The sequence below is a fragment of the Colobus angolensis genome, unplaced genomic scaffold, assembly GCF_000951035.1.
Source record: "Colobus angolensis palliatus isolate OR3802 unplaced genomic scaffold, Cang.pa_1.0 Scaffold751, whole genome shotgun sequence".
Taxonomy (NCBI): domain Eukaryota; kingdom Metazoa; phylum Chordata; class Mammalia; order Primates; family Cercopithecidae; genus Colobus; species Colobus angolensis.
In genome coordinates, this window is record NW_012121277.1 from 522,191 (window position 1) to 532,690 (window position 10,500).

Here is a 10,500-nt window from a genome sequence, read left to right on the forward strand (position 1 = left end):
GTGACTTCTACAAGGACTTATTGAGCAGGACTTATTGAGCAGACATGTCTGAGCAAAGGACCAGATTGCACAACAGTTGGAGTCAGGTGCCCCTGGGGCTAAGTGCATGGTCACTGTTCCTCTCTCCTATAGTGATAGATTATCTCTGATGCTGGCTTGCTGCCTCATACAAATGCCCTGAGTGAAGTGCCAGACAAGAGAAGGGATGAGTCCACCTCCATTTACAAAATCTAAACTAACTCAGAGCCCCTATGGCTCACTGGACGGCCATAGGTAAGTGGTGTCTAGAAGGGATTGCTGTATTTGGCTATAGGTAGACAAGGGGACCTTTGAGTCTCTGACCATTGGTTAAAAGGACAATCTTGGAAACAATAGACACTGGGGACTCCAAATATGGAAAGGAAAGGATTGGAACAAAGGTCGAAAAACTACCTATTGCGTACTAGGTTGACTAACTATGTGATGGATTCAAATGAAGCCCAAACCTCAGTATTATGCAATATGCCCATATAACAAATCTGCATATGTACCCCCGAATCTAAAATAATAGAAAAAAGAAGAAAAAAAAAGAAAGCCATTGCTGTTTCCATTCACCAGTAAAGACACAGGTTCTTTACTTGGCAGTAAAATAACCAGTTCTGGAGCTATAAGAACCTCTTTGAATCCTGGATCAGGAGATCACTGGCTCTGTAACCTAGGACTTAACCTATCTAAACTTGAATTTACAAACATTTGAGGGAGGGGCACTAGTAGAACCTATGTCACTGGGCAATTGTGAAGATTGAATGAAGTATTGTAAGTAAAGCACTTGGCACATATTAGATGCTCACTGATTCCTACTTTCTCCATTCCTTCATGACCACTCCCATTTACAACTTTTTTCTCTCCCTCTATTTTATCAAATGGAAGCAGAGGTATTATGTGTCTACATTATTATTATTTTAGATGGACAGAAGTGAACCTTTGACAGACTAGCTGAAGTATGCTGAAGTATAATTTCCATGCTCCACTCCCTATTACACACACACACACACACACACACACACACACACACATATTGCTCAGAACGGACCAAAGAAGGGTCTTTCACTTGTGATGGTAATTCACTCATTTTTGCTCTACCCAAACTGTGAGAGTTAACTTCTGTTGCCGCCGCTGCTGCTGCTGCTGCTGCTGCTACTCAACACAGCACCCCACCCAGGGGAACATTTAGCAACTTACACCATTAAATGGAGAGACTCAGGGAGAAAATTTGGGGCTGAAAGGAGGTTATGGAAAGAGAACTGTTTTCAGAGACAAAGACATGAGTTCTAGTCCTGGCATTAATTTGTATTGTCATTATAGCCACTTAACCTCTTTGAGCCCCATATTTTCTCATCTAGAAAATGGTAAAAAAAAAAAAAAAAAAAAAAAAAAACCTACTATGCCTCTCTTTTAGGGTTGACATGATACGATAATGAATGTGAAAGCACTCCGTAAACTCTGAAGGGTGATACAATACACATGGAATGGATCCCTATTATTATTCCATCATGGAAGGTGGGAGAAGGAGGAGGAAGATGGCAAGATGATCATTTTCTGTTACCTCCTCCAGTTCTTGCTTACAGAGCTGCACTCTTTGCCCTCCCACTCACCCCCTACACACACATCATCTGCTCTGCCTCTCTACTGTGCAAGTTTCAACCTGGGAGGCTTGAAACAAACAGCTCTAAGCTGTTCACTTATATTGTATCATAAAAAATAGTTTTTAATGTTAGTTTCATGTTCTTGTATCATTTTTCAAATTTCCCATTTTAGGATAACTCTATTTCTTGATGTTCCCATGCTCTGCAGGAATTTAATAAATATTATTTCAAAGAGTAAGTGACTCTCTATTAGCCCCTAAAACATGATGAAATCTTTGTATTAAAAATAAAACAGAATTTCTTGTTCTTCCCAAAGGAAATAAGCATTCAAAACTATGACTTTATGAAGGAAATGATTTTATCCTCCCATTCACATGTGCCACTGCATTCACTAATGTCGTGATAGCAGCCAGAACAGTTTTATTATTATTTTGGCTAATGTATCTTGGATGTTTACCTGTTGGAAATAGTCAAGCACTCTTATTTGTTGACAAAGTGATCCTTCAAGTTTTTGAAAAGTGAATTCATGTATTTGTCCCCGGAAGCATTTATATTTTCAGTACTGTTTCTTTAAAAAAATTGATTACCCCTTTATCAGTTCCTTAGTTATGTTCACTGTGAATCTTCCAAAAGTAACCTAACATTTAGAATTTTAGTAAAGGTTCACTTATTTACCTATTCAATAAAATTTCTTTAGTGGTTAATAAGCGTCAGGCTTCCAAAATATCATCTATTCCTATCCACCCATTTCCAGGTGAAGAAATAAACAAGTCCAGAGAAGTCAAGGGACTTGCTAAAGACCTCACAGTGAATTAGTGACAGAGCTGGTGTTGGAACCCAGATCTCCCGACCTAATTCAGTGACTTTGAAACAGTATCTCTCTTCTTTCTTAACTTATTTTCTGAAGTTATTCTGGAGGGGACTTTCACCTTTGGTATATTTATTCTTCCAATAACAGACAAAAGGTCATTCTCTGTCACTGTGTTTGAGCTATATGATCTTGAGCAAATTGCTTGGTGTTTTTGGGTCCTAGTTTCTTCATCAATAAAATGGAGCAGCTGGACTAGGTGGTCTCTGAGGCTCTTTCCAGCTATGAGCTCTAATTTCCCATGACTCTGTGAGTCATACTGTACACAGATCACTGGTTATTCTCAATACCTAATAGGGAGAATCTGGGTGAGCAAATCTGTGGTTCCATGAGTCTATGCTATACAAACCACTCTACCTTTCTCTGCTCTTTCAGCCCTCACTGCATCAAAAATGTCATATTTCCTTTTGGTCTCTGTTCAAGGAACTAAAGACCACTGAGGGAAGAGCATGGGAGGGATGTTTTCCAAATTTCCTAACTGCCTTAAGGCAGAAAGAACATGGTCAAAGATCTGGTCAAAGCATCCAGGCACATCCTAATAGTGTGATTGGGCAAACTGCTCAACCTCTTTGCCATCAATTTGCTTGTCTAAAATGGAAATAATGGTACCTGACATAAATCATTATTTGATGACTAAATAAGAAAAAATACATAAAGTGCTTAACAGACATCTAAGTGCTTAGTAAGTGTTGCCTTTGCTGCTCCTTAGAAGTTCATTTTTATTGTATGATTCAACTTAGATAAAATGTCCAGAAATAGACAAATCTACACAAACAGAAAGCTGATTAGTGGTTACCAGGGTCTTGAAGAGTGATACAGGAATGGGTGGCATAGAATTTCTTTTTCAGGTGATGAAAATGTTCTAAAATTGATTGTGATTGTTGCACACCACTGAATATACCAAAAACTATTGAACCACATATATATATTTTTTGAGATGGAATCTCACTCTGTCACCCAGGCTAGAGTGCAGTGGTGTGATCTCGGCTTACCACAACCTCTGCCTCCTGGGTTCAAGTGATTCTCCTGCCTCAGCCTCCTGAGTAGCTGGGATTACAGGTGCCCACCACCATGCCGGTTAATTTTTGTACTTTTAGTAGAGATGGGGTTTCACCATGTTGGCCAGACTGGCCTCAAACTCCTGACCTCAAGTGATCCACCCACCTCAGCTCCCCAGAGTGCTGGGATTACAGATGTGAGCCACCATGCCTGGCCTGAATTGCATACTTTAGATGTGTGAATTGTATGGTATTTGAATTATATCTCAATAAAGCTGTTACCAAAAAAGAATCTTGATGAATATTGGGGGATAAAAGGTTTATTATAGATCAGCGATCTTTGGATACATTGAATCTAGCTACTGACCTACAGTAGAGTTCTGGTAAGCACTGAATGAGATTATCAGTTTAAGAGTACTATGAAAAATTTACCAGTGACAAAAGAAATGTATTCAGATGATAAAATCATAATTGGAGAAATAAAGAAAGACATGAATCAATGGAGACACAGTACTCCTGATGGACAAGGCTAAAACTGTGAGAAAGACAATATTATTTAAGTTAATATATAGACTTAATGCAATACCAACTGAAAATTCTATAGGATACTGTACAGACCCATGACAAACTTATAGTGAAATTCACCTGGAAGAAGAAAAAGACAAAGATGCCAAAATATCTTATCTTATGTAATGATGGTAGATAGCCTCTCAGGTTTTAAACTTTATTACAAAGCTACACATATACAAAGACTGTTTGGCATTGGGTCAAAAACAAAGATTGATCAAGGAATAGTATATTTTAGAGAAAGAGAGCCAAACTCTTATATTAAAAAAAAACTTTTCTGGTAGGCTAAAACACACACATAAAGGCAGCAAAAACAAATAAACATTATTGGGAAAATTAGTAAGAAAAGTGAAGCTGGATATGTAACACATCATATGCTTTAATAAAATTCAGATGAATTAAAAGTTAAACATAAAAATCTAAGCTGTGAACCAGGAAAAGAAAAACAGAACAGCATTGTTTCTCTAGCTATCGTGGCCATTGAAAAAATAAGGTGTCAACAAAGCCAGAATGATGTGTTAAAAACCAGGATGATGGGTTCAAATATATGACTAAAAATCTTTTGCATGCTGTACTATAGTAAAACAAAGATCAAAAAAGAAATAATCAAAAGGGAAAAATATGCAGTGAGCAGAAATTTTATTAAGTTGGTGCAAAAATAATTGTGGTTTTTACCATAAAAGTAATGGCAAAAACTGCATTTACTTTTGCACCAGCCCAATAAAACACACTAGTCAAAACAAATAAAGAAAGAATAAAACATGTAAGATCAATGTATGAAGCTCACTTGATACATTCTCATGGTCAAAGAGAATGGATAGCACACGCAGTAGAGAACACATTGAGTATATAATTACATAACAAAACATACAAACAACTTCAGCAAAACACAAATTAAAACACAAAGCTTTCTCCAACTTGGTAGGTATGTATATAATAACAACAACTGTTTGTTAGGAAATAGGCAGCCATGTAAATTATTACTGGCAATGTTCATTTCCAGAACATATTATAACAATTTGCCCAGGTAATTTCATTTAGATATTATATCTTTCACTTCCAAAGATATAATATAAAATAAATGAAAATAAATTATGTAAAAATGTTCATTATGTTACTATTTAAATATTCATCTACTATATACATATATCTGTAAATCACCATGTTATATACTTCAGGGATTCAGTTATACATAAGGCACTGCAATCACTGCCCTCATGGAACCTATAATATAACAGGAAAGGCAATGTATGTTTAGTTTTTTTCTTTCATGGAAATAGAGGCAAAGTACTACAGGAACAAAGAAGAGGGACTGGGGAGTGGACCAGGGTGGGCGTGGGGAGAGGAAAGGTTTCATGGAGGAGGTGGCACTGAACATAGACCTTGAAAGGTGAGTAGAGTTTGATGAAGGATGAGAGTGGTTAAAAGAGGAAAGCTCATTCCATGAAAAATTCCAAATACCCAATAACTGGGGGATGGATAAACACACTTTTGGATATTAACAGGCTAGATGTCTATGTAATCACCAGAAACAACCAAAAGAAATATATTTGTGAACTAACTTCAAGACACATAAAACCATGTCTGTACATTAAAAAGGTTAGGCAGGCTCTCAGTGTGCTGGATATCCACGTTTGATTCAGTAAGGTTGCTCAAGTTCCACAATTTTAAAAAGTCAACAACACTATATAAAGGTGAGTGCTAAGTCAAACTTACAGGCATTTGCTCTGATCTTTCTCTGGGATTAAACTCTCAGGATCAGGAGCGCTGTGAGCACTGGGTTCCTGCAATGTCTTCAGAAAATAAGAGTGGTAGTTGTTTGTGGTTAACGCAGGGGGCTGTATTCTGTGCTTCCTCCGCTCTTATATCTTATATGCTCTTATATCTCATATGAACACAAGTTATCTGCTTGATGTGTCACTTTCTCCCCCTGCCCCACCACACCTTCAGCCTCTCTCCCCCTCACACCCTAGCCCACTAAATCCTCTTCTATTTCAACAAAACAATCGCAATGTCTAGTTTCCCAAATCCCTGAGTAATGGTACAGGAGTTAAGAGTGCTCAGAACATCTGTCTTGTTTTACTAAGTCGACTGACGGGAAAAAAGAACAGCAGCCAGGATTGGGAACCTTAGTTTATGTAAGCTTGGAATTCATCAGCTCTGATTTCTGCCTGCTACATTCTTACCCAAATTTATTGTGTGTTCCCTCTGCAAACATAAAATAGAAATGTGAAAAGCAATTTAGAGTTACTCAAAGAAAAACTTGTCTCTCTGCTTGAAGTTTTTCAAGTTATAGGTCCTGGGCAGACACGTAAAAATAGACCAGTTTTTATTGTATGGTCAAAATCAGTGGCTCTCAGTGAAAAGACCCATCCCACTGTTGATGCCCCCTCCACACTTTGTGGGATTTCAACAAATTGCACAAGGTTGTTATACTCATCTACAATTTCTTGTTACTTTTTTGAGGAGACCTTCAGCATTTCACCCATCTCCCCCAATTATTTCTCCTGAAAAGACTGAGGCATTTAGCTTCTTGGACTTCTCTCCATATAAATGGCCACTCATGGGTCAATTATGTGGTGTTCAAGACAAACAATATACATCATGTAATAAAAACCATTCTCCCCTGAGGGAATCTGAGACTAATTGAAAGGTTACTGTGTAATAGGCTCCCTTTTCTTAATCATATCTTATGTTTGTGCAAATGTTAAAAAAAAAACAACCTCCCACCAATGTATTTTTATCCAAATGCCACTCAATTCGATTATAATAATTTTATTGCCCTAACATCCCTGTGAAATCAGTAAACGAGAGATGGAACTGCAAACGAGAGAGTTTGCCTGCTTTACTCTAAAAGGACATTCAGTATTAAAAGGCTTCTCTCTATTTACACTGTTCCATCTTAGTCCAATCCACTATTATCTTTCTCTTGGATTACTACAAGAGCCTGTATCTGGTCTCTCCGCTTTCACTCTCGTTCCCTATAGCCCATCCCCCAGACAGCAGCCAGAAGTGTAAATTGCAAAGTATAAATCAGACCCTTTCTCTCCTCATCTTAATCTCCCAATGGCTTTTCATTTCATCCAAAATTAAATCCAAATTCTTCACACTAGCCTTCTGGACTCTCCATAATACGGCCCTTGACTGCCTTTTGATCTCATCACTGGTCTTTTTCACTACTTTTAGCCACACTGATCTTCTTCATGGTCTGTGTACATACCCAACACATTTACAACTTAGGGCTTTTGTACCTGCGAGTCTTTTCCTTAAGATCTTTTCATGGCTAGCTCGTTCTCATAACTTAGGTCTCAGCTCAGTTGTCACTTTCTCAGAGAAAAATTTCCTAATCAGCTTATTTAAAGTACTCACTGAGAATTCTAGTAGGGTTTTCAAGATAGCTAACTAGAGGCATCTTGTGCTCACCTCCTCCACTAAGAAGAAGGAAAATAATGAGCAAATTGTCACATTTCAAATAGATCATCCAAGAAAGAATGCTGAAATTCAACAGAAAAGTGACAGGAAACACCTAAAGCAAGGACAGAGAGGAAAGCAAGGCAGCCTGCTCAGTTGAGATTGGCTGAAAGGCCAGAGGTACTCCCCAATGTGTGGAAAGAGTAAGTGAGGGACACTCAGTAGACTACATTCCCACTGTGAACTCCTGAAATCCTAGCCACAGAAAACCTCCTAGACTCTCATGGACCTGAAATTAACATAGGGAGCTGCCTATGATGGCATTGTTTTAGGGAATGAGGTAGTTCTGGGTCCCACAATTGCCCCAAATCCTAAGCAGCTACAGCAAGGAATCATTTTCAGAACACAGTATCTTTAATAAATGGTACTGGAAAAATTGGATTGCCATATACAGAAGAATGAAACTGGACCTCTATCTTTCACCATATATAAAAATCAACTAAAGATGAATTAAAGACTTGTATTAGTCCATCTCGTGTTGCTATAAAAGAACACTTGAGACTACATAATGTACCAAAAAAAAAGGAGATTTATTTGACTCCCACTCCTGCAGGCTGTACAAGCATGGCACCAGCAACTGCTCAGCTTCTGGTGAGGCCTCAGGAAACTTTTACTCAAGGCAGAAGGTGACTGGGGAGCAGGTGGGTCACATGGATCATCTCCATGATTCAAACACCTTCTATTAGGCCCCATCTCTAACACTGGGGATCACATTTCAGCATGAGATTTGGAGGAGACAAACATCTCCACTATATTAAGATTTAAGTGTAAGACCCAAAACTATAAAACTATGAGATGAAAACATAGGGAAAATACTTCAGGAAGTTACCCTATATGGGCTAAAAAGGGGAGGAGACTTCCGTTCTGGAAACTGCCACCCCTTTCCTGGAAAACTCATGAATAATCCACTCCTTGTTTAGCATTATAGTCACGAAATAACTATAAATATACTCAGTTGAGCAGCCCATGCCACTGATCTGCCTATGGAATAGCAATTCTTTTATTCCGTTACTTTCTTAATAAACTTGCTTTAACTTAAAAAAACACACACACACATTTCAGGACATTGGTCCAGACAAACATTTTATGCCTGAGACCTCAAAAGCACATACACAAAAAACCAAAAATAGACAAATGAAACTATATTAAAATTAAAAACTTCTGCACAGCACAGGAAACAATCAACAGGGTGAAGAGACAATCTGTTGAATGGAAAATATTTGCAAACTATCCACCTGACAAGCAACTAATATCCAGAATACACAAGGAACTGAAACAACTCTACAATATTAAAACAAATAATCCCATTAAAAAGTGGGCAAATGACATGAATAATTTGTCAAAAGAGTACATATAAATGGCCAACAGGTATATAACAATGTTCAACATCACTAATCATTCAGGGAAATGCAAATCAAAACCACAATGAGATATTGCGATACACTAGTTAGAATGGCTAGTATTAAAAAGACAAAAAATAACAGATGCTGGTGAGGAAAATGGAACTTATACACTCTTGGTGAGAATGTAAACTAGTACAACCATTATGGAAGAGAGTATAATTTCTCAAAAAACTCAAAATAGAACCACCACACAATCTAGCAATCCCACTACTGAGTATTTATCCAAAGGAAGAGAAATCGGTATATTAAAGGGATACTTACACTTGCATGTTTATTGCAGCTAATAGCAAAAACACGGAGTCCACTACTGCAATTGCAATGGTACCACTCTGACAGCTCTCAGGCTGGGGAAGGAACAAGGGGCCTAGTCAAGATGTTGGTACCTCCAGCACTCTGTAGCCACCATATAGAGACGAGTCCAGCCCCTTTTCATCGGGAACCCCCACCTCCTACTCCAGCTGGCAGGGCCCCTGGATCATGACCACAGAACTGTCACCCCAACCATGGCTGAGTATATCCACTGGTAGTGGCCTGGAGTTTCCCTAGGGAGAGGTCTTCAGAGGCATCCAACAGCCCCTCTGCCACTGCCACAGCAGCATTTCCTTCCCTGCTGCAATCAGTCTGGGAAAGAAACAAAGAGCCTGAGGGTGGGCTCTTTTCAAATATTTTTTGAAAAACTTGTTCCCCTGCCAGCTGTCTTTAAGGACAGCATGCTCCCTAAGTCCCACATCACAATAAATATTATTTAACATAGAACAATAATTCCATATCACATTTGAAAATACACCTGAGCATCTAGCATGCCACAGTCACCATATGAAGAGGAAATCAATCTCTCCTCTCTGTAAGCCTTCAACACCCTACTCTCCAACAAGCTATGCCAGCAGTGCAGCTACCCCACCCCACTGATTGAACACTCCCAGTAACTGTGGCTCCATGTTTCTTAGAGGTGGAGCCCCTAGAGGACACGAAAACCTCTCTGCCACTGCCTCTGCAGTGTTACTGCCCCTGCTGCCCTCAGACACTGTTCAAAAGAAGATATACATGCAGCTAACAGGCATATGAAAAAAAAAAGATCAACATGATTCATCATTAGAGAAATGCAAATCAAAACTGCAATGAGATACTATCTCAGATCAGTCAGAATGGCTACCGCTAAAAAGTCAAAAAATAACAGATGCTGGTGAGGTTGCAGAGAAAAGGGAACACTAGCCAGGCGCAGTGGCTCACTCTTGCAATCCCAGCACTTTGGGAGGCCAAAGCAGGTGGATCACTTGAGGTTGGAATTCGAGACCAGCCTGGCCAATGTGACAAAACTCCATCTCTACTAAAAATACAAAAAATTAGCTGGATGTCGTGGCAGGAGCTTGTAATCCCAGCTGCTTGAGAGGCTGAAGCAGGAGAATTGCTTGAACCTGGGAGGTTGCAGTTAGCTGAGATCACATCACTGCACTCTAGCCTGAGTGACAGAGTGAGACTCCTTCACAGAAAAGAAAAAAAAAAGGAAGAAGAAGAAAGAAGAAGAAGAAGAAGAAGAAGAAGAAGAAGAAGAAGAAGAAGAAGAAGAA

General features: G+C 38.9%; 1 pseudogene; it reads left to right on the forward strand.

Annotated features, from left to right (window-relative positions):
* The first annotated feature begins 205 nt into the window (after positions 1 to 205).
* The window catches only part of LOC105501847, a 22,523-nt pseudogene continuing 12,228 nt past the window's right edge, over positions 206 to 10,500 (forward strand).